The sequence below is a fragment of the Pelophylax lessonae genome, assembly GCF_965119305.1.
Source record: "Pelophylax lessonae genome assembly, chromosome: 10".
Lineage (NCBI taxonomy): Eukaryota > Metazoa > Chordata > Amphibia > Anura > Ranidae > Pelophylax > Pelophylax lessonae.
Genome location: NC_138777.1, coordinates 184,892,821 through 184,918,932, shown reverse-complemented (window position 1 = coordinate 184,918,932; position 26,112 = coordinate 184,892,821). Strand labels below are relative to the sequence as shown.

Here is a 26,112-nt window from a genome sequence, read left to right as displayed (position 1 = left end):
CGATTTTTTTGTGGGACTGCGACATTGCGGCGGACAGATCGGACCCTTGACTGACATTTTTGACACTTTTGGGGGTACCAGTGACATTACTGCAGTAATCAGTGCTATATATATGCACTGTTACTGTAAAAATGACACTGGCAGGGAAGGGGTTAATTTTATTGGAGAGGGAGGGGTTAATGTATGCCTGGTGCTTACTGACGTGTGGGGGGGGGGGGAGGGGACTGAGTGAGTCATGGACAGATCGGATGTCCAGCTATGCTGAACAGTCCGATCTGTCACTCCCTGTCACTATGGAGATCCGTCCGCTTGTGTTTACACAGGCGGGCGGATCTCCACACTAGATCCCCGGCGATCGGGGCAGAGCAGCGGCGATCGCCGCTGCTCCTCCCCTGGCCCGACTCCCGCTGTGAATGAAAACAGCGGGAGCGAGCCTCCGGCGGCGCGCAAGCGCCGCCCAGAAGGGGGAGTGTCTGACGACGTTAATACTACGTCGTCAGACGATAACGAGCCACTCTGCCGCAGTAGTATTACTGTGAGCGGACGTAAAGTGGTTAAGAATGAAATATTTTTGTGTTTTCCATAGCTCTTGCTCTGTCTCTCAGTATCTTTTATGTGTTTAAACGAGTTTCTATTGTTTTAAAAGTGTGTTTAAAGACCTTAAAATGCTTTTACACGTACAGTGACAGTAAAAAAAACATACCTACAGTGTATTTTAATAGGGTTTTTCGTGGATTTTCATTTTTTGCGGCTGGGTCCGGAACGTAACCCCCGCAATGGAGGGGGCTTTACTGTAATAGGCAAAACTCTGCATCTGTTCCAACCACTAACAACTCTTTACTGGATCCCTGTGAGAGTTCTGCTCACTTCTGTTTTCGGTGGCTTTGTGCCTAAACTCCTTTCACTTTCATTTTCCAGCTTCTGTTGGTCCGGAGAGGTAAGACACACATTTTGTCTTTAGCCGGAGATTGTGAAAATTTCCCATATTGGTAGGTTTGTGTGATTATTAACTGTTTATGATGTGCACAAATATCTGATCATATAGGTACAGATATTACCTAATCAAACATTTACAAACCTCTCTAACATTGCAAAAGTCTGTGTAGTGCAGTGCTGGGAGTCCTATGTGATAGAGAGAGGCCATCTACAACTGCACATCTTCTGTTTAATGTATATAGAAACATTTATGTAGAAACAGACTGGGTATGCTGGGGTTTATTGTTCCACCGCAGTTACAGACCACAGAAATATTTCCAATGTTTATATTCCACTTTTCTATCATGCATGACATTGAGCTGTTTTCTTCTGCAACTTGGTACATTGTTTTAAAGCGGTAGTATACTCCGCTTTTTAACTTTTACCTACAGGTAAGCCTATAATACGTCTTACCTGTAGGTAAAATTAACCACTTTAGCCCCGGAAGGCTTGGCTGCTCAATGACCAGTCCACTTTTTTCAACTGTACGACTTTACCTGACAATTGCAATGCTGTACCCAAACGAAATTTACGTCCTTTTTTCCCCACAAACAGAGCTTTCTTTTGGGGGTATTTGATCACCTGTGCGATTTTTATTGTTTGCGATATTAATGAAAAAAGAGCAAAAATTTTGCGAAACATTTGACATTTTCTACTTTGACTGTTAAAAAATATCCAATATATTCAATTTTTGTCATATATTTAGGCCAAAATGTATTTAGCTATTGCCGAGACAGCAAGGAGTCCAGCAACGTAGGTCTACGTCACTGGACACAGGGCTGCCACTGTGCTGCAGTAGCAGCACTGTGAGCAGTCCTAAAGTGGTTAATATCTCCTAAACCTGCACGGTTTAGGAGATATTTGCCCTGCATGCAGCCGCTGACACCAGGGGCGCATGCGCTCAGAGCTCCTTGCCGGCTTCCTGCCGGAAAGTGAACTCCCGCGCGCATGCGCGGGAGTGATGTCATTGCGGCGCCGGCCACTCACAGCGCCAGAGCCGCCGAACCTGGAAGAGACGCAGAGGGAACATGACAGCTCCCTCAGCCAGTGGCGGCCTGTGCATAGGGGGCGCCAGGGCGCTGCCCCGCCTAAAAAAAAAAAAAATTACAAAAAGAACAATAAAGTTTAAAAAAAAAAATCGCGTTCGCCGGCCTATGTGGTGGCTATGGGGGGGGGGGGGTTTACGACCCAGAAGAGGCGCCGATTGGCTGCCTTCTGGGGGCGTAACCTGGGCGCAGGTCATAGCGCTAGGACACCCCCACTTTCGTGATATCCTGGCTGTGATTGGTCCAGTCTCCAGCCTGGACCAATCATCATCCAGGACATCCGATTGCTGACCCCGCTGACGTCGCAATGGGGGCGGTGCCGGTGCGTGCGTCAGTCACGCACCGTCACCGCCCGATCTCCTTCCCGCCGCCCGGACCGATCGGAAGACCAGAAGACTGAAGAGGACAAGACGAGCAGCGCCGTGGACGGTTCCCGGAATCCCGCCGCCGTCAGAAGAAGAGGACTCGAGGAGAGGAGCAGTGCCGTGGACGTCTCGCAGGCAGCCCAGGAGGAGAGCAGGTAATTGATTGAAGCCGACCTGTGCCCTCACCTGTACCATGCCTATACCATCACCTGTACCATGCCGCCTATACCATCACCTGTACCATGCCGCCTATACCATCACCTGTGCCATGCCGCCTATACCATCACCTGTACCATGCCGCCTATACCATCACCTGTGCCATGCCGCCTATACCATCACCTGTGCCATGCCTATACCATCACCTGTGCCATGCCTGTACCATCACCTGTGCCATGCCTATACCATCACCTGTGCCATGCCTATACCATCACCTGTGCCATGCCTGTGCCATGCCTATACCATCACCTGTGCCATGCCTGTGCCATGCCTATACCATCACCTGTGCCATGCCTATACCATCACCTGTGCCATGCCTGTGCCATGCCTATACCATCACCTGTGCCATGCCTGTACCATCACCTGTGCCATGCCTACACATCACCTGTGCCATGCCTGTACCATCACCTGTGCCATGCCTATACCATCACCTGTGCCATGCCTGTACCATGACCTCAAAGTCACGCAATTTTTTTACTGCGTTTTTTGCCGCAAAGCAATACCTATTACATTTTTCTTTTTGCGCCCCCCCCAAAAATTTTGAGCACCAGCCGCCACTGCCCTCAGCGGTGTCCGGTCGACTGTGTCGGGTCTTCGTTTTAAGGTAAGTATTTCATAATGTTCTAGTATGTGATGCATACTATCTCATTATGCCTTTGTCCTGCAGGGTTTTTTTTTTTTTTTTAATAGAGCAATTAAATAATAATAAATAAAAGTTTTACCAGTTATTTGTATTAGCTACAGAATGTCCTTGGCATCAGAGGCCTAGCTTGAAACTTTTGGGCCCCGATGCAAAGGTTGACCTTGTGACCACGCACCACTAGGATACTCCAAGTGGCTAAAAACTTATTTCACATCTTTATTTACATATTGAAAAGGTAATTTAAAAGATTTTGGAGAGACTGCCCACATTTTGACATACCTCTCCAATTTTTTTTCTGATTACCTTTTAGGGGTAGACAACCTTTAAGCGGTAGTATACTCCGCTTTTTCATTTTTACCTACAGGTAAGCCTATAATAAGGCTTACCTGTAGGTAAAATTAATATCTCTTAAAACTGCACAGTTTAGGAGATATTCACCCATATCTTGCCGGACCTTCAGAGCTCCTTGGAAAGTGAACTCCCGCATGCATGCACGGGAGTGACATCATCGCGGCTCCGGCTACTCACAGCGCTGGCGCTGCCGAACCCAGAAGAGATGCATGTCAGTTCCCTCATCGGTGTCTGTGCGACCGTATGGGGGCTTCGTTCTAAGGTAAGTATTTCAAAAGGTACTAGTATGCTATGCATACTAGCACATTATGCCATTGTCCTGCAGGGTTTTTTTTTTGGGGGGGGGGGGGGGATACACCTGCTTTAAGGAAAACTTAGAAAAATATAATAAAACAAATGTCACTGTAAAAATATAGACTTAGCCTACCTTAAAAGTGGACAGTGTCAGTCAGTAGAGTAGTGAAAGGTGTCAGTAGGGCAGCAGATGGTGGTATTAGGGCAGTGGATGGTTTCAGTAAAGCAGATGTTGGTGGCAGTCGGACAGTGGATGTGGTCAGTAGTTTTTTTTACTTTTGTAAATTAATTTTTTTATATTTTTTTACCGTTTTATTTTACAATTTTATTTTATTTTAGTTTCTTTTATTTTTTTTACAATTTTTATTTTTTATTATTTTTTACAATTTTTTTTAGCAGCCCTGTTGGAGAGCTTTGGTGAAATATCAGTCTAAATAGACCTCTGATGTTTCACCTTTGAGACAGAGAAAATTGAGAACACAGCCCTCAATCTTCATCTCTACAGCCTCAGCAGCACAGAACAGGAATAGATCTGTAAAGAGCTTCCCATTCATTTACAAACTGAAGCATAGAAAACAGTTTACTAAGCTTCAGTTATGAATGTGCCCAGGAGCAATCAGTACAGTTCACTCGCTGTGTCCATTTAGAAAGGAGGGGCTGGTAAATTACATATTCACCGTCCCTATTCCTGCTCTCCATCATGAAACATCCCCCATAGCAGTCATCAGGAGAGGAGAGAGGGGATCATTGGGTGTGGTGGCTGCATTAGTGTTTTTTTTTTTTAGGCTTTCTTACTTTTATTTTCATCTGGCGATCCAGCCAACAAGTCTGTTGTTTTTCAAAAGAACAAGCTGTCTTGCAGATGTAGCAGTTGCAGGGTTGAGACAAACAGTTTACCACTGACAGGGGTTCTTACAACGATCAGTTTTATTTATTTATGAAAAACCTTTATCCAAAAGAAAAAAAAGGTGCTTGCTGCAACTGCTTATAAAGTGCAAGCTGGAGTTTTTTTAAAAATATTTATTTATTAATTGCGTGGCACAACTGCAAAAGAAACATCCTTAACATCCAATGGGCGGTACACAGTATAACCATCGTAAACAATTTCAAGAGTACAAAGATAACGTGGCTTAAGTTTGTTAGTGTATCTAAATTAGCTAATACATCTAGAATTTCCCGCCCCCCAGACTGACAATGATGCCCCTGTACTCCTTTATTCAGAGTGGGGGAACTTTAACCTCTTGGCGCCGACAGCATGTAAATATGCAGTCTCTTGGCGGGTGGGCCTTGGCGCTGAGCAGTCACAAATTGGCATGCAATATTGCAAAAACAGCTGTGCCGAGAGTGCGTACCCTACACTTACTAGTAGCTAATTGGAAGCTCCCGATCGCTGCTTGCGATCGGCAGCTTTCCGATCATGTGACCATGGCAACCATAATCCCCGCCCTGCCTCCCGCCATCTAAAACCCCTTAAACACTTTACCCCCTTCATGACCAGGCCATTTTATGCGATACGGCACTGCGGATGTTTTTTTTGCGCAACAAAAAAAGCCTGACAACTTTAAAAAATATATATTTTTTACTTTCTGCTATAAAACACACACAATAAAAAATTTAATAAATCAAATTTCTTCATCAATTTAGGCCAATATGTATTCTGCTACATATTTTTGGTAAAAAAAAAAAAAAAATCTCAATAAGAGTATATCGATTGGTTTGTGCAAAAGTTATTGCATCTACAAACGAGGGAATATTTTGTAGCGGGACTGCAATATTGCGGACGCCTGACAGTTTTGACACTTTTTAGGACCAGTGACACTAATATAGTGATCAGTGTTAAAAAAAAAATTGCCCCGTCACTGTACTAATGACATTGGCTGGGAAGGGGTTAACATTAGGGGCGATCAAAGGGTTAACTGTGTGCCTAGCTAGTGCTTACTGAATGTGGGGGAGGTGCTTTGACTAGGGGAAGGCATTGATTCATGCTTCTGCTTTGCAGGAACACAGAATCAATGCCTTCCCCACTGACAGAACGACAATCTGCCTTGTTTACATGGCTGTGTTCTGTGCAATCGGCGGGTGCCAGCGGACATCGAGTATGCGGTACTCATCGCTGGACTCCCGCTGTATGTAATCACAGCGGGAGCGGGTGGCAGGTGGCGCGCACCCAAGACCTGGAAGTGTCAGATCATGTACGTCATCTGGCACAGAGCGGCCGCCCTGCTGCAGTAAGGTGGGCAGTCCGCAAGTGGTAAAGGGCCGGGAGGTGCCGGCGCCAAAGGGTTAATACAGGAGGTGTGTTACAGGCCAGATCACCAGGTAAGTAATGCTGCCACCACGTCTAATAATTGGTAAGCTGAATTTTTGGTTTAATGCTGCTTTAAAGTTATAAAGTCAAAACGTTTTTTACCTTAATACATGCTCTGCATTAGGGAAAAAAAACGTCCCACTACTTTTTCTTCCCCATCCTTAAACACTTACCGAGTAACTTTCACGATCCAGCGCTGTCCCCAGCTGCAGCAGTGCTCTTCCTGAATTCACAGGAGACTCTGAGAGAAGTGGGAGCCATCGGCTCAAATCTTGTAAGGTGGGAGCGAAGGGCGTGGCCGAGCCACACTGTGTGTGCCTATAGACGCACATAGCCTGGCTCAGAAGCACACCCACACGAGACTCCCACAGCACACAGCTTGCTATGGGGGTACTTGAAAGAAGAAGGAGCAGACAACGCCAGCCGGGGGCCACCAAAGACGAGGTAAGAGACCGCTCTGTGCAATATTGCTGCACAGAGCAGGTAAGTATAACATCTTTTTTATTTTATAAAAAAAATGTTGACTTTAAAATCACTTTAATTGCTGTCATGAAAAAGGTCTGACTGAGTCCTAGCAGTTGCAGACGGTTGTAGCTCTGTCATTGAGCAATTGGATTGTTGCAGCATTTGGAGTTTGGATCATGTCACAATAGCAACAGGATTGCTAAGGGAACAGAAGGGGAATTTACTTGTGGGGTCACTCTCAGCCAGCGAACCTGTAGCCAGGGAGGAAGTATAGCTTTTAGTCTGCTATCTGGGATCTATTAACACTTGTCCATTTTCCTGCAGCGAAATGCAGTATATTGTGAAAGGGAAACTATATGAATATGAGCCTATTCATACCAATGCATACAGTGGGTACAGAAAAGAATCACACCCTAAATAAAATAATCACATTTTATTGCTTTGCAGCCTGAAATTAAGACAGATACTGTACAGTGTTTGTTTTATGCCTCGTTTCCACTGAGTGGTACGGTACGGTTCGGTTCAGTACGGTACGGTTCGGTACGGTACACATTGCGTTTCCACTGCCAATAGTACCCTTTCATGATAGGCGTGGTGTAGCAGGAAAGCTGTGATAGAGAATTCTCTGTCAACCAATCAAAGTTCTGCAGAGTGTAGCTCCACCCAGTTGGTACGGTACTAATGTGCTTGGTACCCCAACGAAAGGGTACCAAAAAAGTGGTACAGTACGGTTCGAAATTAAGGTACCATTCATAATGGAAACGGCATAAATAGCGTACCATACCGAACCGAACCGTACCAGAAAGCTCACTGGAAACGAGCCATTATTCAGCTGTATTTACTTAGTGCAACTTATAACATCCAATTGAAAGATATAACATCAACATGTCGGGAAAAAAAAAATTAAAACCAGAATTACTGAGTTGGAAAAAAGATCACGCCCCATGTGTCAGTATTTTGTTGAACGACCTTTTGCTTTAATTACAGCCTTTATTTAGTCTGTTGGGATATGTCTCTACTAACTCTGCACATCTAGACTTTGCAAAATATGCCCACTCTTCTTTACAGAACTGGCCAAGTTCAGTTAAATTTGGTGCTGACTGTTTGTGGACTACAGTCTTTAAAGCGGAGTTCCACCCTCAAAATGAACTTTTCCCCATCCGCTTGCTCTAATTTACCTGAAAAAGAATGGGATAATTACAATTTTTTTTTTTATTTACTTACCTTTTTTTTTTCAAAGAAAATATATTTACCTTCCTTCCTCTTCCTCCCTCCGCGGCTGCGGCCCGCGCTGTTACTTCCTGCTTGCATTGACTCCTGGGAGATGGGCGTCATCGATCCCAGGAGTCAATGCGCCTGCACTGGCCCTGCTCATCATTTCTGGTGCAGGAGCATCATTCCCTGCTGAACAGCTTCTGGGCATGCCCAGAAGCTGCGCAGAGATGACGCGCCTGCACCAGAAGTGACGAGCAGGGCCAGTGCAGGGCATTCTGGGACTCCGACGTCAATGAAAAGGACACCGAAGAGGACACTCCGGCTTCAGCTGCCCACACCTACATTTTCAAGGTAAGTATTTCTTCTAAAAGGTAAGTGAAACAGGGGACAGTTCAGAGGCTATTGTTGCTTAAATGCACTAGCCCTGACTGTTCCGGGGGTATTTTTATCTAAAAATAATTTTTTCAGGGTGGAACTCCGCTTTAAGTCATTCCACAGATTTTCAATGGGGTTTAAGTCTGGGCTCTGACTATGCCATGCAAGGACATTCACCTTCTTCTCCTTCAACCACTGTGTGGTCATTTTTGATGTGCTTTGGGTCATTGTCATGTTGGGAGGTAAACCTTCTTCCCATTGACAACTTTCTGGCAGAGGACAGCAGATTGTCCTCAAGAATTTGACGTTTTTTTGCCCCTTCCATTTTTTCTTCTATCCTGACAAGTGCTCCAGTCCCTGCTGCAGAGAAACACCCCCATAACAGGATATTACTATCCCCATAACAGGATATTACAACCTCCATGCTTTACTGTAGGAATGGTGTTATTTGGATGGTGAGCTGTATTGGATTTCCGCCAGACATAATGTTTGGTGTTGAGGTCAAATAATTCAATTTTAGTCATCTGACCATAACTCCTTTTTCCATGTGGCCTCAGAATCTTCAAGGTGCGTTTTGGCAAAACTCAGTCGTGGCTGCATGTGGCCTTTGTTGAGGAGTGGCTTTTTTCTAGCAAACCTGCCAAACAAGCCACATTTGTGTAGAATGTGTGATATTGTTGTCACATGCATACAATGGCCACTCTTTTTCATACATTCCTATAACTTCTTCAGAGTTGCTGTAGGCCTCTTGTACCTTCTCTGACCAGTTTCCTCCTGGCTCTTTTATCTAGTTACGAACGACGTCCTGATTCAGGGAGGGTTGGGTTGTACCAAGTACCTTCCACTTCCTAATAATGGATTTCACTGTGCTTCTAGGCATTGATAAAGCCTTTGACATTTTTTTGTATCCATCTCCTGAATTATGCCAGTCCAAACTTTATCCCAGGGATTTTTTTTACAGTGCCTTGCCTCCCATAGTTGATTGTTTGCTTCAGTTGCACTTCCAGGACTGAAATGCCCTAGGAAAGCTCTTTTTATGCTGAGCTAATCAAAATTACCACTGTTTAAAGTCAAATAGCTTTGTGTGCCATTGAGAAGGTGATTACAAAAAATACCCCGTGTAGGCACGGGCATAAGGAGCTATAATGCTGGCAAAGAATTTAGGGCAGTGGATATGAAAAGGAATATAAAATGACTTTATTTCAGTAAATGCAATGTACATAAAAGCCTGGTGGAGAAAAATCTCAATCCCTGACCTATGCCATAGACGACAAACAACAATTAACAGAAGACAGGACAAACGACATGAATACAAATGTAAACAACCGGCCGGATGCCAGGTGCCCTTTCTTATAGATGGGTTCCCACGGCATACGCTCTATGATATTGCTAACAATAATTTAGGTACTAGGGGTCCCTCTAGAGGAAAACTCCTGGGAGCTCGAGCTCTGAGGATGGAGTAGAGGGATGGTGGATACTGCCTGTGCAGGGGAGTAGGAAAAGTGAGGAGAGACCAATAGATCCCTTGTCTTGGGTATGGCCTGACTGAGCGTTATCCTCGCTCTGCTATCCTCCGGCTCGCCACCTTCCAAAGATGTTGGGGGTGGCGTCACGGCCGAAGATGATGTCATCAGATGACAGGCACCCACCATCCCTCTACTCCATCCTCAGATCTCGAGCCCCCAGGGGCTTGCATATAGTGACCCCTAGTTCATAAATTATTGTTAGCAATATCATATGGCATGTGCCATGGGAGCCCGTCTATGAGCAAGGGCACCTAGCATGCGGCTGGTTATTTACATTTGGATTCATGTCGTTTGTCCTGTCTTCTGTTCATTGTTGTTTGTTGCCTATGGCATAGGTCAGAGATTGAGATTTTTCTCCACCAGGCTTTAATATACATTGCATTTATTGCAATAAGTATTTTAATATTCCTTATCATATCCCACTGCCCTAAATTCTTTGCTGGCATTATAGCTCCTTATGCCCGTGCCTATACGGGGTATTTTTTGTATGCATGTTTTTAGCTATGTTGACAAACACCCATAGGTGATGATCATGCTGGGATAACTACTTAAATGATTGGTCTGATCGCTTTACATTCTTTATATGAGAAGGTGCTTAGCTACACCTGATTGAGTTTACAAGTCATTTATAGGAGAGTGGTGATCCTTTTTCCAACTCAGTGATTCTGTTTTAATTTGCAGTAAATATGGCTAAATAAAACAAAAACTGTGTATGTCTTCATTTCAGGCTGCAAAGCAACAAATGTGATTATTTTAAAGGTGAGTGATTCTTTTCTATACCCATTGTACACTCAAACACTCCTGAAAAGTGACAATCCAGCCTTAGCGATCCTATTGCAGGTCAGTAGCCAAGAGACACAGGATAAATATTGGTACTTTAGCTTTAGGAAAATAATTGGCAATTTCAGTAGCTCTTTGACCATTTGTGGCAATCATTATAAGCCAACTACAGCAATAAATCTTTAGCTGCTAAAATTCTCTGGTACAGACTGGTTGGTGTGACATGTGACATGTGACATGATTCCTAGCTACATTCAGGAACTGAGAGAGAAGGGTATTATTCTGAAACGGCAATGTGTGAGTAGGTCCTAAAGCTGAAGCTTAGATTTGAAAATATTTTACAATGTTATGTTTCTCCAGCTTGGACCAGTGTAAGTATGTACAGTACAGAACCTGGAAATCACTGTAGTAGTTACTGTTGCTACAGTAATCTCAAATAGCACCCGGGTACCATCCTGAGTGACTGCCCCGACACATTGTATACACAGGGGGCGCCATTTACAGAACACCTAGAATTGTTTCAATGAATGCAAAGTGTTCTGTGATTGGACGCGGTGGAGAAGCGGGGTGCTCATGTCACAATCTTCACCTCATCCAATCAGCAAGCATTTTGCATTCATTGAGAAAATGCAAAGTGTTCTCTAACTGGCGTCTGTGCCAAATGAATGACTTCTCTGTTCTGTACTCTGTTCACTAAGCAGTAGGGCAGTCACTCAGCATGGGACCCAAAAGCCAGTGACAATCGTCCAGATAACAAGGATAACTTGCCACAAAGTTGTGGCAGTGTTGAATTGTAAGCCTGTTAACTTGCTGCACATTTTCCCTGGCAAGTTGTACACTTGCAGAGCATTTGAAGCACAAGTTCTAGTTGACACTTTTCCAATTTATAGGAAATTTGTGTGGCAAGCCTCTAGCAAGAGCAAAGTTGCAATGGTGAGTCTACAGCAAGAGCTCTGCAATTCTACAGCATGCAAATTCAGCCACAGTGCCCCCAGTGGTGGGATGACTATTGCACAACATAACTGAACCAGAACTTGCAGCAGATTTGCAGAATCTTTGGAAATAAAGTTGATCTGGAGTCATGCAATGCGGACTTGCTGCAATTGTGCAACAAAATTTTGAAGCCTAGCAAGTCTAGCAATAGCTTAGCAAGTCATTTAAAACTTACAGCACAATTGCCTGCTATCTGGGCACTGTAGTAGCAGCACCAACTACAGTGATTTGCAGCTTTCGTGGGACATGGAACAAGCAGCAGCAAGTGCAAGTATGCAGCCACAGAATGGATTCCTCCATTCCTCAATCTAACAGATTCCTCCATTCATGCAATACAGCAGTGGCGACCCTTCCATTGGGGGCGCAGGGGCGCCGCCCCCCCCATCTATTGCGTCCACCCCCCCCAATCTACATGCAGGGCGCCTAACGCATGGATTCTGATAGAGATTTTTTTTTAAGCACGTGATTAGAGCCAGAGGCTCTAATAGGCTTCAAAAAAGGGTTGAGACCACCCAGTTGTATGACAATAGCAAATGAATAATCGCTATTATCACACTGATTCTCCTCCCAGCCAATCAGGAAGTGTGTCATGAGACCCCTTTCCTGATTGGCTGAAAAAAAGAAGTGATTTTACTGGCCATTGGCCAGGAAGAGGGAGGAGACGTACGGCAGACACCGGAGGAGACTCACAGCCACTCGGGGAAGGAGGAGGTAGGGATGTTGGACGTCTGTCCGTCCCAGGGGGGTGGTAGATTTGACTGCTGGCTGGCCGGTTGTCCTGTGGTGGTGGTGGTGGTGGATTTGCCGGCTGGCCGGCCATCCCACAGAGGGGGGGGGGTGTTGGTTTTGCCACTCCCCCCCCCAAATTATCATGCACCAGCCGTGCAGTCAGATGTATCCCCCTGCAGGGCCGTCCAACTACTTGAACAATGGCTGCACCCAGCTCCTTCTATTTTTCAAATGAGAGATGGAACTAAATGAAATGTGTCCACCAGACAAAATTCAAACAGTGTATGACCAGCTTTAGTGTCTCAGAAAGTACTGAATCATTGGATCAGCATGCTAGCCGGCATTATTAAAAGGAGAGATAAACACTGACTGTCCCCTTGCCCAATTATGCTAAAGCCTCCACCCACTAATACTCACCTTGCCAGTGCTCCCCCATTGCAGCCAGCACCTAAATCCTTAGTGTCAGTTGGTGTGAGATACTAAGAGAGGCCCCATTGGTTCTTCTGTCACGTGTTTCACAAATTTTAGGCAATATAAACAATATGTAAATGTTAAGATGACACTAAACGATATTCTTATTCTCCAAATATAATCCATACACATCCACTACTTAAGGTGTTTGTTACCCTAAAAAAAAAAAAAAATGGATCCTGTTCCCTTAAAGCATGATATACAGCACAGTGCTTGTGCTGTTTCATTTGGCCCCCTGTATTACCTGTCTGATCCTGCTTGGTTCTGCCCTCCCCCTGTAAACTGACCACGGTTTATCATGGCTGATGAGCTCTGACTTACCGTGGTCAGTGTATGTGCCTCCATCATCCGCTGCTATCTGCTGCTCTCCTCTGTCTCCCTCTGTCCTCCTCCCCCCTCCACTCTCTGCCTGTCAGCTCTCACTAGCGCCGCTCTGCTCCCCTCCCTGCTGCTACAAAACTATGTGATCTTTATACCATTCCCATTGTTAGATAAGAACACATGTCCTAGTGTCTGTGCTTTAAAAAAAAAAGCCAATTTCTATCTGATTTCACAGCGCCTCCCAGCGCTCACATGACTCCTCTCTCCTTCTCTCCTCCCTGGCTGATGCCAGTGTGAGTTCTTGGCCCCGCCCCCTGGAGCTGTCAGATGGGGAGAGGAGAGAGTGGAAGTCACGTGAGCGCCAGGAGGCGCTGTGCAATCAGGTGGAAATCAACTTTTTTTTTTTTTATAAAACACAGACACTAGGTCATGTGTTATTATCTAACAATTGGGATGGTATAAAGATCACAGTTGCTTCTTCACAACTACTTTATTGGCCCTGTAATCTATTATTCATGAAATCGTTTTTACTGTGTTTTTCTGCCTCCTTGTAATGTCCTTTGTGAGCTCCCGAACCTCTTCTTTTCCCTCCTCACTTCTGTTTGTTTGAAACGGGCAATCCAGGTTAGATGTGATCATGTGCACTGCTCTATGCACACTTCAAATCCCATAGTAAGTAGCCCATCTCAGGAGTGAGCAAGAAAGGGTGGCATGGTCCTACGTATAGTGGGACCATCAAGAATAAACTTAGTCAACCTCTAACAGGAAGCAAGAGAAAAAAAAAGGGATTTGGAGATTTGGAGGAGGCTGTGAGAAATAGCAGGGACTTTTCTGAGCTAAGAATACATACGTGAAAAGAATTTGCTTTTAAAGCGGAATTTACTGTCACTAGCAATACCCACAAAAAGTAGACTGCCTGGTTTTAAAGTTAAAATATCATATAGAGAATGTAACAAACAGTTACATTAATGTAACAACTGTTATTGATGAGTGGTCAGTAGAGAAAAGGCTAGATTAAAGATAGGGCCATGAAAATAGAACTAGAGTGTTTGGGAGGCAGTCAGGACTTTCATGGTACTACTTGTACAGATAATGCACTCACAGATTAAAAATATATATACTTTTTATTACAGAAAAAAAGATGAAGACACTTCTACATACAAATATAGATAACTGTATAGTTTAAAAACACAGAGATAACTCCTTCAAAGAGACTAGGTCTTTAGAACAATTACCCCTCTAAAATAACGGGTGAACTATATTCGGTATTACACCAGTCTTTCTCAACATGTTTCGCAGGGTATCAGCTTCTTCAGGAGTTTGAGATGGAGCGAGGATCTATAAATAAACAGAAGTACATGATAACATACAGACTGAGACAATATGTAAGGCCATGTGCACGCATATAACTATGCATGCAATGCACATGAGATCACACATGATCTAACCAATTTAACACTTTATATTAAACAGATTAGCCTCATCCAGTGCACAAGCCATCCCCCCAACCAAGCAAAGATAGAGAAGGCCCCAACTCTTAGGGGGGCAGAGGCGCCAGCAACAGACATTTCCCCGGTGGATGTGGAGGTCAGGTGGTAACAAAACAATGGATCCTAATATAATAGAAATGTAGACAATACTCAAGCATATAAAAGGCTTCCTAGAAGGTGTTCAAGCAATGACATAAGATTGCAGAACACAAGGTGTCATTTACCTTATGAGCTGTTGCTGCAAAGCTTTCTATATTGGCAAAACCATCCGACAATTTGGTTAAAGGATTGGTGGCCATGTATACTATTTCGGGCAATGACAAAATTATCATTGGCGCATGCGCACTTGGGAGCTGGGTCCGGTGATGTCACCCGCTGACCACGATTGTGCAGTACCGGCGGGGCGCAGATGGACAGGGGTCAGTTATATAAATAGGTACCCCTTCCCCTGATATGTATTCCTGGAGGTTGATTTGGACAAACTGAGTTTATAAAAAAATAGAAACAAGGAGGGGCAGTGGGACTTTTAAAGGGGATACCGTCATTAGATCCATAATCAAAGTACATATGGGGTAAAAAACAATCTTTATTGGAAGAAACCATCATCATATATAGAAGAGATTGCCCCTCCTTGTTCCTATTTTTTAATGAATTTTGGGACGTGGATACCTTTACTTCAATATCCATCTAGGATATATATTTCTGTTTTGGAGCTTGTCTTTCTTTTATAAACTGAGTTTATAGGTAAGACGCCACTGTGCAGCTCTATTATGTGGTATGATGGAAGCCGAGATCCTTATGTCCATTGTTAATGGATTTGTGCCATATTTCTGTTATCTCAGGTTCCTGTGCGCTGGAGGCTGCTTTCTGTTTTATATCTTTATGCCTTACAACTCATTGAATGGAATTGGAATTATTGGAGCTAACTGGGAACTTCATGTTCATGCTTAGATGCAGTTCTGTCCTTCCAATTAGCCCCAGTTTAACCTGGGAGGTGAACAGGATAGGCTGTTTTCTCTACTATTTTCATTGAAAAATACTCTGAAAGGCACACCAATATACTGTATGTATACTATTTAATGATATTGCGATTTTCCTAGGCATCAGTGACCTTTTTTCAGGAGTATCCAGTGTCTCCACCATTCTTTTTGTCCATTTATACACACCGACAATGTAAGACTTCATTCCCTCTATAATAGGTGTGTACATGTCATTGCTTACACACCCTCTAGGAATCCTTTTATATTCTTAGATATTGTCTACATTTCTATTATATTAGGATCCATTGTTTAGTTACCACCTGACCTCTACAACCATCGGGGAGACCTCTGTTGCTGGCGCCTCTGCCCAAGTGGGCATGGGCTAGGTGAAAGTTGGGGCCTTCTCTATCTTTGCTTAGTTGGGGGTTGACTTGTGCACCGAATGAGGCTAATGTCTACAATCTGTTTAATATAAAGTGTTACATTGTTTAGATCATGGCCTTACATATTGTCTGTATATTATCATGTATTTCTGTTCATTTAAAGATTTTCACTCCTTCTCAAACTCCTGAAGAAGCAGTTACCCCGCAAAACATGTTGAGAAACTCTGGTGTAATAACGAATGTAGTTCCCCCCCCTTATTTTAGAGGGGTAATTGTTCTAACAACCTAGTCCCTTTGAAGGAGTTATCTCTGTGTTTTTAAACGATACAGCTATCTATGTATATAGAAGTGTCTTCATCTTGTTTTATGTAATAAAAATTATTTATATTTTTCTTCTCTGTTCCTCCACAGGTATGTGTCAACTGAAGCACATCTTCCACCTTTAACTGAAAACTAGAATTTGCTTGATATTTCTGTGTATGTGCTATTTGTATGTTGCTTTCTCCATCTGTTGCCCTGTGTGCATTACCATGATGTTGTTTTTGTTGCTCTGCACTATCATACCTAAGTTTTTTATCTGCTGATTTTATCTTTATAGCCTTTCTTGCCTCTTGCTAGTCTGACTTTAGAAGTGAAAGGTCCCCTTTGACTGTTAGACATCCTTATATTCACTCATGATTAATTAACATACTTCCACCCCCACCCTTATAACAGTATAAATTTAGAGAACCCTTACGGGGTCAGCACGTTGCTGAAGGAGCACGGTGCTACTTTCTCTAAGTGATTCTTTATGCAAATGATATGCACTTCAAGCTCTGCACTTCAGCGATTCCAGGAAGCGAACATACTGTACATTTCAAACTACACTAAAAAAAACAAACAGGCTGCAGGTGACCTTGTCTCTCTATTTATAGGGGAAAGTTTCCGCGCTAATGGAGGAATTAAATAAATGACTGCAGCCTACCTCAAAAATATAGATAACTATATTTAGTGAATGTGGGATAAAGGGAGGTAAAATGGCGCTGTCAGGCTAATAAATAGGAAATATAAATATGTCTTATAAGTGCACTGGTGATAAAGTGAATAAATAAAAAATCCAGATTATAAAAAGTAATGTGGTGAATCCTTGAAACGTGTAAATATGTATAAAAGAAATTAGTAAAAAAATATTAATATATATTATCGTGATAAGTGTGTAAATATGAATATTAAGATGTAAATAATAAATTATTAAAAATCCATTCAGTGTGTGATCCTAAAGGTATAAATATGATTTCATTCAAAATACATTAAATCAATAAATAAAGTGATATATTAGATAACCTCAATACATAATTAAAGTGCTAATTAATCAAATGTAAATTGTGCTAGTGAGCCAAGCAATATATAGCTATGTATAAATTTGTACACAAAATCAATTCATAAATAGTGTCCCAGCAATTTAGATAAAATAAATAAATAAATAATGTGAAAAGAATATATAGAAAAATTGTCCATATAAATAGCCAAAAATTAATAGTGCTACAAATATAATTAAGTCCCAAGATGTAAAACGAAGCAGAGATTTAACAGGAAAAAATGGATTCCAGGAGTTCCAAAATGATGGGGGTGCTCAATACAGGAATAAGTGCTCCCCTCCTATTACTCCCGCACTCACCAGATGGTGGTACCCCCACAGGGGTAATCAGCGTTTGGGGTGACTCTCAGAGGTCCCTCCGAAGGCTGGCTAGTAATCCACTTAATCCCGACCTCATATACTGTATTTTTCTCCAGGGAAAAAATTGATGGGAAATACCTCCTCTTTAAGTACTCCAATATAGGTTTGAGAGATCCGGATGAGGAAAGAAAGAAAGGGGCTCCAATAGTGAAGTATTGCAATGAAAAGGTGCTTTATTCACATAAAATTACAATACTCACATTCATTAAGAGAGAAAAGGTGCACGTATGTCCTAGGGACCGCAACACCCTCGTGTAGCGGTAGTTCCGGGACGCGGTGCGTTCCACCGGCCGGATGTGCGTCTCAGTCAACAGGAAGCGGAACTGACGTAATCGTAAACGTAATCGTCAGAAATCACACTCCCATATTACCTCCCTCACCCTCTTGCTTCTCCTAACCTCTGGTGACATATCCCCAAACCCTGGGCCTCCATCAGCTGTCTTTGCCCGACACTCCCATCTCCCTACACCCTCTGGCAGCAGCCACAACCCACAGAACTTAGCCTCTGGAATGCCCGCTCTGTCTGTAAAAAACTCACTGCCCTCCACGACCTCTTTATCACAAAATTCAATTAACCTACTTGCCATTACCAAAATCTGGCTTCATGAATCCGACACTACTTCTCCTGATTCCCCCTACCATGGTGGCCTTCTCTGGACTCACTCCCCTAGACCAAGTGGACGGAAGGGAGTTGGAGTGGGAATCCTTCTTGCCCCATGCAGCACCTATTAGGTACTTCACCCAGCTCCCTCTCTGGCACTCTTCTATTTTAAGGTACATTATATTCATATATTTTCTTCTGTTTCTCTAAGAATTGCTGTCATCTACTGGCCCCCTGGACCGGTATCAACCTTCCTGGGTGACTTCTCTGTCTGGATACCTTACTTTCTCCTGAAATCCCCACAATCATTCTCGGTGACTTCAAGATCACTATTAATGCTAATATTCCTACTACTTCTAAAATTCTCAGTCTAACCTCATCTCTTGACCTAAAGCAATGGATACAGGCTCCTACTCACTCCAACGGCAACACCCATGAACTTATCTTCTCCTATCTGTGCACTCCGTGCAACCTCTCCAACAATCCTATCCCACTCTCTGATTACCACTTTATTAGTTCCACACTCTCCCGGTCTTCCATCGCCTTTCCCTCCAACCTCCTAACAGTTACCCGTAGAAACCTTTGCCACCTCAACCCTTCTGTTCTCTACTCTGCTACTGACCACCTCTATGACAAAATCTCACCCCTGTCCTGCCCCAACCTAGACACTTTTGTCTACAACAGCTCACTGTCACCCTACCTAGACAAGCTCGCCCCCCTCACTACACGCAGAATCAGGCCCCAACTGCTACAAGGCAAACAGACGATATCAGAAGTCTCAGAAAATGCAGCCATGCTCTTGAGCATCTGTGGCGGAAGACTAAGACCCAGAAAGACTTCAACCAATATAAATCTTCCCCCCTAAAATATTATTCCTGCCTCCAAACTTCCAAACAGACCAATTTTATCACTCTCATTAACACATTATCATCCAGTCCCCGTCAACTCTTCTGTACCTTTACTACTCTACTTGTCCTCCACTGCCTCCACCCTCTAACTCACTTACTGCCCATGAGATTGTCAATCACTTCAAAAATAAGATGATACAAATCATGAGGAGATCGCCAATGCTCAGAAACCTCCCTCGCTCAACAACCCATGTCCACAGGTACAATCATTGCTTCCCTCATTCAACTCTGCTAGTATTAAGGAGGTTGCTAAACCTTTTCCTAACACCCATCTAACCACCTGCTCCCTCGCAAGTGCTACGCTCACCCTCTGGCTCTATTCTACACTCTCTAACTCACATCTTCAATTTCTCCCTCTCTTCTGGCATCTTCCCAAACTCTCTAAAACATGCGCTAGTCATCCCTATCCTTAAAAGCCCCTTACTGGACCCCACCAATCTTAGCAACCTATGCCCAATTTCCTTACTCTCCTTCTCCTCCAAACTCCTTAAAAGACTGGTCTACAACCGACTGAGCAACTATCTGACTTTGAACAAACGACTTGATCCCCTTCAGTTCGGATTTTGCCCTCAACACGCGGAAACTGCTCTCCTTGAACTCACAAATGACCTACTAACGGCTAAAAACCAACAGACACTATTCTGTACTACTTCTCCTTGACCTCTCTGCTGCCTTTGATATAGTGGACCACACCCTCCTCCTCAAAAAACTCCACTCCACACTTCGCTGGTTCTCATCCTACCTATCCCACTGCACCTTCAGTATCACTTACAACTCTACTTCCTCCTCTCCTCTTCCTTTCTCCGTTGGGGTCCCCCAAGGTTCTGTTCTTGGACCTCTCCTTTTATCAATTTATACCTCCTCCCTGGGTCAGTTGATTGCCTCCAATGGCTGTCAATATCATCTCTATGCTGACTACACCCAAATCTACCTCTCCACCCCCCAACTTACTCCATCTGTCTCCTTACGCATCATCAACTTACTAACAGACATATCAGCCTAGGTGTCACATCACTTCCTCTAACTTAACCTATCCAAAACAGAGCTCATGATATTTCCTCCCTCACGTGCCACTTCCCCTGATTTCTCTGTCAAAATCAACAGCTCTACTATCAACCTGTCCCCCCATGCCAAGATCCTAGGTGTAATCCTGGACTCCGAACTATCCTTTCGGCCCCACATACAATCACTGTCCTAAGCTTGCCGCCTCAACCTCCCCAACATCTCCAAGATACGCCCCTTCCTAACCAATGTCACCACAAAGCTTCTAATCCACTCCCTGTTCATCTCTCTCCTCGACTACTGCAACTCCCTCCTCTTTGGCTTACCTCTAAATAAGCTATCCCCCATTCAGTTCATCATGAACGCTGCTCCCAGACTCATCCACCTTACAAACCACTCTGCGTCTGCTACCCCTATCTGCCAATCCCTCCACTGGTTGCCACTCAACTAACGAATCAAATACAAGATCTGAACAATAACTTACAAAGCCATCCACAACCTGGCCTCCAGCTACATCACTAACCTGGTCTCTAAATACCAACCAAATCGTCCTCTTCGCTCCTCCCTAGACCATCTGCTCTCTAGCTCCCTTGTCACCTCATCCAACGCTCGCCTCCAGGACTTCTACTGAGCCTCTCAGAAATAAACAAGTATATTGGCGCCAAATTGGAAGTATTGGTGTGCCCCACAGGTACTGAAAACAATGTTAAAAATGTTTAAATGTTTAAAACCAGTTCATGAGACAGTCCAAAATTGAGACAAAAGTCGATATGCAGGCTCCTTTTGATGGCAGCTCAGTGTGCAAGTAAGAAGAGACTTAGAGGTGACTGAGAATAAAACACAAGCGCCATACTAAGTGCAGCACAAGAAGCTTTAATATAATTCTGTTGCATATTACTCGCAGAATGAAATCATCAATGGGTATGTAGACAAGCACTGAAATACATCCCTGTCAGCAGAGTGGTGTGTCAGGATTGCCTTAAGTGGCTGTGACTTGGGGGGACACCGCCGGTGGATGCCGGCCCTTCCGGGAGCCATGGGATGGTTGGGCGTCTGGTTCTAACGTCACTTCCGGATGTGGGGGGATCTCAGGCCTATGACAGGGATGTCTTGCAGCACTTGTCTACATGCCCGTTGACGATTTCAATCTGTGAGTAATATTCAACAGATTTATATTAAAGCTTCACGTGCTGCACTTAGTATGGTGCTTGTGTTTTTTTCTCAGTTACTTAGCCTCTCCCATCCTCTGGAATGCTCTACCCCAATCTGTCCGACTAGGATTTTTACAACAGGCATGTTGTACAGACATGTAGAATACTTCACTGCTGGTGAATAATTTTGAGACTGTAACAGGAAACAAAGTCTGACAACACTTTGTCTGTTGGCTCCAGGAAAACAACACATTTTGCACAATGTAGTTCTGACTTCTTTGCCACCTTGGCCTGTATGGCTCAGGGTTCAGAAGAGTTTAATGGAACTCTGAGTCCTGGTGCTGCTCTTGGGTCTGGCAACTGGAAGGTTCATGGTAAATGAGAGACCTGGGGTGTGGGACTAGAGATCAGGTGTGGCTGGACAGAGCTGAGCAGTTTAAAATATAATTTTATTAAATTAAAAAAAAAAAAAAAAAGTATGTGAACAGGCAGGCCTTTTTAAATGGTTCTGAACCAAGACATTTTTTTAAGCTTAATGCATTCCCTGCATTAGGGTAAAAATTGTCCCACTTACCCAAGACTTCACTCAATCCAGCTCTGCAGCTGCTAACAGTTGTGGTTGCACGCTTGCCCCTCCATGTACAATGCATTGTAGCCTCTTCAACTCTAGAAGGTTTACCCCCCTTTTTTTAGTGGTATTTGATCACCTCTGCGGTTTTATTTTTTGCGCTATAAACAAAAATAAACCGACAATTTAAAAAAACAAAAAAAACAATATTTTTTACTTTCTGCTATATAACACACTAAATAAAGAAAAAATGTAAAAAATCTATTTTTCAATTTAGGCCAATATGTATTCTGCTATATATATTTGGTAAAAAAAAATCCCAATAAGTGTATATTGATTGGTTTGCGCAAAAGGTATAGCGTCTACAAACTATGGGATATTTTTATGAAATATTTATTTATTTATTTATTACTAGTAATGGCGGTGATCAGCGACTTATAGCGGGACTGCCAAATTGGGGCGGAGAAATGACACTAATACAGTGATCAGTGCTAAATTATATGCACTGTAACTGTACTAATGGCACTGGCTTGGAAGGGGTTAACATCAGGGGCAATCAAAGGGTTAAATGTGTTTCCTGGGAGTGCTTTCTAACTGTTGGGGGTGCTTGTACAGTAAGAAGACAGAGGTCCGTGGTGCTGATTAGCAGAAACACAAGATCTCTTTCTTCTCCTGTCACAGAACGGCCATCTGCCTTGTTTACATAGGCAGACTGCTGTTCTGTCCGTCATCGTCTCCTGGCGGACATCGTTCATGATTGGACACAGCAGGAGCTGGTCGCCGGCGGCGTGCATGCACGCCCCAGACCCAGGAGACAAAATCACGTACAGGTACATTATTTCGCACTGCCACAGTATATATGCTTGAGGCGGTTTGGAAGCTGGTACATGATGATGTCTAGGGACTGCCCACAGACTAGAGAAGAGGTCAATGCTGGAGCTGGCTGGAGCAAGAGCTTGGGTAAGTATAAAATATTTGTTTCTGAACCCCCTAAACAAAACAAGCATTTAACCCTTGCAGGTTTGGGTGCCCACTGGAAGGCGTGATTTCTTCGAATTATTGGAGTAAGGCATACCTGTGCGTTTCTCATATAGGCCACTGAAACACGTTTGTTTTGGTGCTCCTTCCCCAGCACCACATATCCTCCTTTTCCTTCACCCTCTCCCTGCTCCATTCAGCTGTTGGGAGCAAGAAACAGAAACTCTAGGTAAAATCTAAGTCTCCCTAGTCTGATGGTTGAACAAAAAGGCAGAGGAGAAAACGAAAAGTCAGTATGTGCGGTGGAGGAGGGAGACATTAAAGCATGGGAGTCCAACCTGCGGCCCTCCAGCTGCTGCTGAACTGCAAGTCCCATCATGCCTCTGCCTTTGGGAGCCAAGTTCCATCGTGTCTCTGCCTTTGGGAGCCAAGTTTCATTGTGCCTCTGCCTTTGAGAGCCAAATTCCATCCTGCCTCTGCCTCTGGGAACCAAGTTCCATTGTGCCTCTGCCTCTGGGAGCCAAGTTCCGTCATGCCTCTGCCTCTGGGAGCCAAGTTCCATTGTGCCTCTCCCTTTGGGAGTCAAGTTCCATCGTGCCTCTGCCTCTGGGAGCCAAGTTCCATTGTGCCTCTGCCTTTGGGAGCCAAGCTCCATTGTGCCTCTGCCTCTGGGAGCCAAGTTCCATTGTGCCTCTGCCTCTGGGAGCCAAGTTCAATCGCGCCTCTGCCTCTGGGAGCCAAGTTCCATCTCTCCTCTGCCTCTGGGAGCCAAGTTCCATCATGCCTCTGCCTCTGAGAGCCAAGTTCCATTGCGCCTCTGTCGCTGGGAGCCAAGTTCCATCGTGCCTATGCCTCTGGGAGCCAAGTTCCATCGTGCCTATGCCTCTGGAAGCCAAGTTACATCGCACCTCGGCCTCTGGGAACCAAGTTTCATTGCGCCTCTGCCTCTGGGAGCCAAGGTCCATCATGCCTCTGGGAGCCAAATTCCATTGCACCTCTGCCTCTGGGAGCCACGTTCCATCACGCCTCTGCCTCTGGGAGCCAAGTTCCATCGCGCCTCTGCCTCTGGGAGCCAAGTTCCATCTCTCTTCTGCCTCTGGCAGCCAAGTTCCATCATGCCTCTGCCTCTGGGAGCCAAGTTCCATCTCTCTTCTGCCTCTGGCAGCCAAGTTCCATCATGCCTCTGCCTCTGAGAGCAAAGTTCCATCGCGCCTCTGCCTCTGGGAGCCAAGTTCCATCGTGCCTCTGCCTCTGGGAGCCACGTTCCATCGCGCCTCTGCCTCTGGGAGCCAAGTTCCATCGCGCCTCTGCCTCTGGGAGCCAAGTTTCATCGCGCCTCTGCCTCTGGGAGCCAAGTTTCATCGCGTCTCTGCCTCTGGGAGCCAAGTTCCATCGCGCCTCTGCCTCTGGGAGCCATGTTCCATCGCGCCTCTGCCTCTGGGAGCCAAGTTCCATCGCGCCTCTTCCTCTGGGAGCCAAGTTCCATCGCGCCTCTGGGAGCCAAGTTCCATTGCGCCTCTGCCTCTGGGAGCCAAGTTCCATCGCGCCTCTGCCTCTGGGAGCCAAGTTCCATCTCTCTTCTGCCTCTGGCAGCCAAGTTCCATCATGCCTCTGCCTCTGAGAGCAAAGTTCCATCGCGCCTCTGCCTCTGGGAGCCAAGTACCATCGTGCCTCTGCCTCTGGGAGCCACGTTCCATCGCGCCTCTGCCTCTGGGAGCCAAGTTCCATCGCGCCTCTGCCTCTGGGAGCCAAGTTTCATCGCGCCTCTGCCTCTGGGAGCCAAGTTTCATCGCGTCTCTGCCTCTGGGAGCCAAGTTCCATCGCGCCTCTGCCTCTGGGAGCCATGTTCCATCGCGCCTCTGCCTCTGGGAGCCAAGTTCCATCGCGCCTCTTCCTCTGGGACCCAAGTTCCATCGCGCCTCTGGGAGCCAAGTTCCATCGCGCCTCTGCCTCTGGGAGCCAAGTTCCATCGCGCCTCTGCCTTTGGGAGTCATGTTTGCAACTGGCAACCTTGCAATACCTCATGGGTCTTGTAGTCCTGCAATAGCTGAAGGGCTGCAGGTTGGACACCCAAGCCTAAAAGTGTTTGTAAAGGATTTTTTTTATCAGAATACACAACATGATATACTTACCAACTCTGTGCAATGGTTTTGCACAGAACATCCCTGATCTTCCTCTTTTAGGGTCCCCTGACTATGCTCTGAGCCCCTCCCCCCATAGAAAGCTGGAGCCAGTACGCACAAGTGCAAGCCGCTTGCTATGGGGTAACTTTTTGCATGCTCACTCCAGAGCCCCACTCTGTGTTCACAAGACACAGAGAGAGAAGCTCAGTCCGTCTCCACACCCTCCTCCTTGGCTGTTATTGACAGCATTGGCTCCTGCTGCTACATCTCAGTCAATGAGGAAGGAGAGACCCAGGACAGTCACTGCTCTTGTGCACATCGCTGGATCGTGATCGGGCTTATGTAAATATTAAGGAAAGCTGAAGAGGGAGCTTCACACTTTAGCCTTTAGAACCACTTTAACCCTTTCACTGCCAGGGCCTTTTTTTTTTTTTGCACATGTTAAAAAGAAAATTTGCAAAGACAGAAGCAGCTGTGCATGGCAACCTATCAAATGCTATCTATTTTCAATCCAAGGTTTCAATCTGGTTGCTAAGCACAGCCTCTCTAGATTCTGTCTGCTCCAGTTTGAGCAACCCCCCTCCCCCAATCCCTCATATATACTCTATTTTCTATATTAGAGACCCTGTAGAAAAAAACAGCGGCTATAGCAACTTTCTATGTCACTAGATGTTTGTGCTACTGCTTATCAAATCTATATTTTCAGTAAAGTTTAAAAAGTCTTAAAAAAGACAGTTTAAAAGCCTTTATAGTTTGTCAGTTTAGAGATAACTGTAAATCATGACTCTAGAGCAATTGCTGTCACTCCAGTGTGCACACAACTACCTAATATGTGTAAAGTAGTGAAAAAATGAGAAAGGTGCGCTGGTATGTTTACAGTGAATAATAAATGAATACTGAGTACTGGGTGATGTGAATTGCTGCTCCCACCGTGCTCAAGTACTCATGCGCTTGAGACAAACAATAATGTGTATATAAATTGGTGACGCGCTATTCATATATAAGTGCTATATTTTAAAAAATACATCAAATAATATATTTAAAAAAATGCCTCCTTGAGGCAATGCCTCCTTAAGTAAATAGCATAAATACTTATCAAATCAAATGGTGCTGTTCTATAATACAGTCTGTGATCAAT

At 44.6% G+C, this 26,112-nt stretch overlaps 1 protein-coding gene across 1 annotated transcript in view; it reads left to right on the top strand.

Moving 5' to 3' along the window:
• Positions 1-803: 803 nt before the first annotated feature.
• NLRC5 (NLR family CARD domain containing 5) overlaps positions 804-26,112 on the top strand; it is a 314,671-nt gene continuing 289,362 nt past the window's right edge. Inside the window, exon 1 of the mRNA XM_082270129.1 lies at positions 804-937. The gene's annotated coding sequence lies outside the window, so the exon portion shown is untranslated. The remainder of the gene's footprint in view (positions 938-26,112) is intronic.